The 6,000-nt window shown below is 44.5% G+C and overlaps 1 protein-coding gene across 1 annotated transcript in view; it reads right to left on the bottom strand.

The window, feature by feature from the left end:
* Window positions 1-796: 796 nt before the first annotated feature.
* Window positions 797-6,000, bottom strand: part of LOC145465126 (uncharacterized) — a 25,777-nt gene continuing 20,573 nt past the window's right edge. The window contains exons 3-4 of the mRNA XM_081448898.1: window positions 2,146-2,919; window positions 797-1,606 (exon numbers count right to left, since the gene is read on the bottom strand). The gene's annotated coding sequence lies outside the window, so the exon portion shown is untranslated. The remainder of the gene's footprint in view (window positions 1,607-2,145; window positions 2,920-6,000) is intronic.

Genomic DNA, 6,000 nt, shown 5'->3' with positions numbered 1-6,000 from the left:
CGCAACCCTCTTTATGAAAATTGGCCGTGTGACACAGGCGGCGGAATTATGTGACCGACACTGACTAAATGATTCTTTTTCATCTTGAAGTCACAGCTCGCTCCTTGCTAAAGTCATAGTCGTACTACAAGTGGAGAAAAAAACAAAGAAGTAAGTATAACCTGATTTTGGCTGAGAAGACATGAAACAGAAAAACTGTTTAGCCCGCAATGCACTGTTTATCTTCTCATGACTATTTGAAACACCTTTTGTTACCACGTAGAAAGAAGAGCTAACCTTAAGGCGATTCCTCAGAAATAAAATTTTTTGAACGATTTTTATGAAGCTTTCCCTGAATGTTGCCTATCAAGCACTGTTGAAAAATACAATAAACAAGACAGGTCTCCATGATCGCAAAACACATAAAGTGATGCGCCAATCTTACCCCATTTGTCTAACACGTGCGTTATTTCATAGGATCACGTTACATTATGCGGTAGCTGGAAGCAAAGTTTTTTTTAACAAATACTTGAAAAAAGAAAGCGTGACAGGTAGAAAGTCTCAAGCATATGCAACAACGTAATATACAATTTATAGAAAAAATTACACCGTTTTAAACAGCATCGACTCAAAACGTCCCTCGAGTCGTTGTTTTCAAGGTCATACTTTGTCTCCTCGACTAACTCTTTTGTGCACGCCCTTGGCTATATCTTTTTTTCCTTCCGAAAAATTTTCAACATATGGAGAATAATTTGTACACCAAAATTATATAATAAAAAATATAAGTCACCATTTAAGAGAAAACTAGCATTCATTTCGCAGTCGAGCTTAACTTGAAAAGAATTTCTTGATGTCATGAATGTGCACGCGCTTGCTTGAGCGCGCTAATGACGCGAAAATCTGCCCGGTAGGGATGCGCAATGCAATTCTGAGGAATCACCTTAAAATAATTACCATCGTTTTATTTTCATTTGAGTAAAAAAATGACACTCCTTGATTTCTTGAGAAAATGATTTTATTCAACGTACCTTTGTGTTAATGTCGCTAACAGATAAGCTTTGCATATTTGGAATCGCGGGCTGCAAAAGAAACATGAAACATCTACGTGTCGTCAATAAGCAAAAAAATTAAGACTAAGAAATGGATCATGGATCACTAAGTCGAGATTAGTAAACTCGAATTTTGTTATTGATACAATTAGTAATTATGGTCATTAGGCCATATAGTAAATTAAAATTCTAACTTGGCTCCACGACTTAGAGAAAAAATGAAAATTCATATATATCCTTGCTCCCACAAGCCACGGAGTAAACTCAGAATTTTGATATACCAAAAAGATACTGCAGAAAGTTTAAGCCACACGGTAGGTCACCACGTCCCGAGTCAGTACAAAAAGTACAGTAAAATTATTCACCAGATTACCTGACTAGACTCTAGATTGCGAGTAAAGCCATCTAGCATCACGCAAAAGGGTGACAGGGTACGGTTAACCAGACTAGTGTCATGCCCTTGGATTGGTCGATCAAATGATTGATTTGTTGGTAACTGAGTGCAAACAGGGTTATCAAACTTACCCCAGACTTCTTCCATAACATATCAAACTTGGAATTAACTTCAAAAGGAAGGCCTCAATAGCTACAAACAACGAAGATAATCAAAGTGCTCTGCGAGTAAACTCGTGAACTTTGCAGTAAATGATGATCGATATGAGCTAACCCTTGTGTAATATCATGAATTACTCTTCTCATGCATGTAAATATTACTGTTTTAAGAGGAAAATTACAATAAGCAAAAACCAGTGCTTCTTTAACTTAAAATTAAGGATTTCCACAAACTTTAAGTTCTTTTCTCCAGACTTCACGCCCACAGCAATAAGGTTATTCAGAATCACATTTACAGTCACAAGAACCGACCAATGACTGCTGACAAACTTTACACAAGTCTTTCAGCCAATACCATCAGAGCTAAACTAACCAATCACTTTAAACAGACCAGACTTATAACCTCATTGACTCACTAACACTATTCACTTGACTCTGAAGATGACTTCTTCTCAGGTTGTCAAAACGTCAGCCACCAACAACACTTCTTTTCAGAGCTACCTTCACCCACAAGATCACACGAGACGAACTACTTTTAATGATTTTGTAAAACACATGAATAGACGTACAGTATCTGAAGATGCCGCAACTTTAGGAGTAACAGGAGGAGGTGCCTGGTAACCTGGCTGTGGTTGCCAGGGTCCTGGAGCCTGAGCCTGACCATACCTAAGTGAGGCTTACATGTGATGTTGTCAATAGAGTCCAGAATAACGCATTTGAAACTTATAAGCGAAAAACTTAAAACTCATTTAGTTACATGCATGTCTAACAGAGAGATGCAACAGAATGCCAGTCTGCTATTAGAGACAGAAGCTGCATCTCTGGTTGAAAGCTACAAAGAAATGTAATGTATAGAAACAGCTCCCATTATAACAGACTCCCACTATTACAGAATTTCAGGCACTTCAGTTGGTACCAAACTAACGTTTTTACTGTTCTTCTCCCATTACAGCAGACATGTATACGTATCATGTGACATAATTATTCTGCAGTCTTGGAATGTCTAGTAGTTTTTACCTTATTTTGACCTACTTTACATGTATATGATTATGAATCAAAGTAAATGTGCACTACAAATGAAAAGAAACTGGAATCTCAAGAGTGTAGCAGTAGTGAGTATGTGACACTACATAACCAACAAATTGGCTCATGTTCATTAAGTAGTATATAGGGAATTCGACAAATAACATTTCGCAGAGGGAGCCTTATTTCGCCTTATCGCAGCCCCCACCATCAAGTCCGGCCCTCACAAGCTCGGGCCGGTTGAACCTAGGGGCTGTGAAACGGCGAAATTCGGCTCCCTCTTTGAAACATTATTTGTCGAATTCCCTATATACTACTAAGCTGAAGTGGGCAATTGGAAACAAGCAAGCCCGCTATTATACCGCCCGAGCCGGGATGACTCGAGCACCAAACAAGTGCGGGTGGCTGATGCGGGGTCGGAAAGAAAGCTGCGGGAAGCGTTGTTACGGGGTGTATTGCGGGCAGCACAACTACCAGCTGAAAAAAGGAATGAAAAGGCCAGAGCCTTGCAGAGTTTGAGTCGGTCTTCTGTGCGACTACCGTCTCTGCAAGCCCTGCGGCGGTAACGCGCTAAAACAACGTCTTATCCGCAAACGTGAAAAAGCAAAAAAATTTTTTGAACTTGTTTTGCTCGAGCTGAAAGAGAGAAAACACATCAGTTAGAGAAATGAAACCTTGGGTTATAACGTAAGGAACTATGGCTTCCAACAATCAAGAAAGACTGGAAGAAGAACTCGCAAAAATAGATCCCGTGGTATTACGTTATTTCGATCAACTTCTTGCAGAAAACGCGCCAGCGGTAAGAAAGATTGTCCAGAACGTGCTGGAAGAACCAATTTCTCAGGAAACGCAGGCACGTCTGCAAAAGCCACTACTTCCGAAGCCTTACCAGCCAAGAGCCCCTCCACGCCAAAGAAAGTCAAGAAAAACGCAGGAGCTTCTGAGGGAGTACGACCCCTTCCCTGCGCGGAAAACCAGAACAGTGACAGACCACCAGAAGGAGATTCTGGATCTGTTCGACAATGCAGAGAACGAAGGGGAAGAGAGTACAGGCCAGCGTTTCATTCGATGGCGCTTCATCAGAGGTCTGGGGAGAAACCTAACACCAGACTCTTTCGCGAAGTTACGCGAAAGAGTAAGCACGTCGTTCTATCTGAGGCACGTTTTCGCGTACCAGTTGCGCAACATTGAGGATGGAACGGTGATCGTGGCTTATAACCCAGGAAGAACTGCGTCTCGACAATGAAAGAGTTGAAAGGCCCAGCACGAAGTGGGTTTTTGAAAACTTTTTCAACGTTGACGTGAAGGTTGTGCTTGACAGGCAGCCGTTGGTGGGAACAGGGCCTTTGCCTGACTGGCTGCGCAACCTTGCCCATAGCCGGTCGATGGTGGCGTTGGACACGTATAACGACAATCTGTGCCTATTTAGGTGCCTCGCTGTGCACCGAGGGGCTCTTCCCCACCGAAGCACGAAAGAAGCTCGAAGACTTGCCCAGAGTTTCTATAAGCTCAAGGCCATTCCACCGAACTTCAGAAAAATGTCTCTGGACGAGCTAGACAAGTTGGAAGCCCACCTGAATCAGGGCTCGCCCGTCTCATCTTGGCTCGGAATACGTGTCTACGAGCCGGAGCGTCTTCAAGACGGAGAAGTGGTTTGGCACCTAAGAACAAACCCGAACCCCAAACTCAAAAACATTTTGACGATAGGCGTCTACGAAGGCCACTCTTTCTTGATAAAAGACATCACAAAGCTGGCGAAAACCTATGCATGCACTCATTGCGGGCAGAGATTCACACAAGCTTGCAATCTCAAGCGGCATCATAAATCCTGCAGTGCAGGAAAAACGGTTATCTTTTGCCCGGGGACAAAAGTGGAAGCACCATTGACGGCCTTCGAGAAAGTGATGTACCCCCGAAGGGCTCAGCATCCATTCAAGCGGTGTTGTGGCTGGAGCGAGAAGCGAAGTGCCGGGGAATCCACATCCACCACGCAATGTGCGGGCATGGGGGTGAGAGATGGCTAAAGCGGGGAAATTGAAAAATGAAGGCCTCTACTGTTGACGGGTACAACCACGAAACGAGGACAGTGTTCCAATACCACGGCTGCCCCTACCAAGGATGCCCAAAATGTTACCCGCGCTATCAAGAACAAATGATTCTGAATGGCGGGAGAACACCCGAAGAACTGTACCAAGCCACCATGAACCGTACTGCATTTCTGCGGAAGATGGGCTACGAAGTAATCGAAGCGTGGTCTTGCAAAGTTGGGCATCTGAAGGGGGAACTCCCGAAGAAGGAAACGAAAACGTACCTGCACGTGATAATTTATGATTTTGAGTTGTATGGCGACAAAAACCATCGAAAAGAGCCGACAGGAGCGTTGATGATCGAAAACGCCCACATCCCGATCTCGGTCAGCATCGGGGACACCCTCGAAAGAAAGCCCACCCCCATCTGTGAAAGAGACCCCGTGGAGTTGGTCCGAAAGTTCATGAAAGAGCTGGAGAGACGCGCAAAAAACATCCAGGACCAGGTGCGCACAGAGTTCGTTCCGGAAGACGTGCACCTGCTGCCAAAAGAGCAGCAACAAAAAATTTACGAATGGTGCGACCAGGTACCAATATTGGGGTTCAACACGGGCACCTATGACCTCAATCTGATCAAAAACTACTTTGCCAGCATTCTTGCAGAGAAAGAAAAGAAGATCAGGGTCACTAAAAAGGCGAACAAAGTCATTTTCTTGCTCACCAGGGGGGCCCGTTTCCTCGACATCATCAACTATCTCAGTCCAGGGACGAGCTATGACAAATGGGTGAAAGCTTACGGATGCAAGACAGTGAAATCGTGGTTCCCCTATGAATGGTTCGACACCTACGAAAAGCTGGATTACCCTGGGCTCCCTGAATACGAGGCCTGGTATTCGAAGCTGAAGGGTGGCTACGTTCTCACGTGGGAAGAGTGGGAGGGGTGCAAGCAGCTGTTCAAAGAAAAGGGCATGCACACCTTCAAAGACTGGCTGCTTTATTACAACAATCTTGATGTGGAGCCTGGCCTCGAGGCCCTCGAAAAGATGAGAAACTTTTACACCGAAAAGGGAATCGACATTCTGAAAGACGCGGTGGGCATGCGAGGGATCAGTTTTCACTATTTGCTCCGCGGGGCGATCGAGCGCGGCACAGACCTTTACGGCCCAAGCAGAGGCTTACGAAATGCTCAAAGGGGCGGTTGTTGGCGGACCAAGCCTGGTTTTCACAAGATGGCATGAGGCCAGTGTGACACAGATAAGGTCGCATCAGTTCGAAGAACCGCGTCTTTGCAAAAAGATTCTCGGTTTTGACGTCAGCACTCTCTATCTCTCGACCATGCTCAGAGAAATGCTTTGCGGGAAGGAGAAGGT

This window comes from Orbicella franksi, chromosome 13 (assembly GCF_964199315.1).
Source record: "Orbicella franksi chromosome 13, jaOrbFran1.1, whole genome shotgun sequence".
Classification (NCBI taxonomy): Eukaryota; Metazoa; Cnidaria; class Anthozoa; order Scleractinia; family Merulinidae; genus Orbicella; species Orbicella franksi.
Note: the sequence above shows the minus strand (reverse complement) of the source record. Positions and strands in the feature narration are given on the sequence as shown.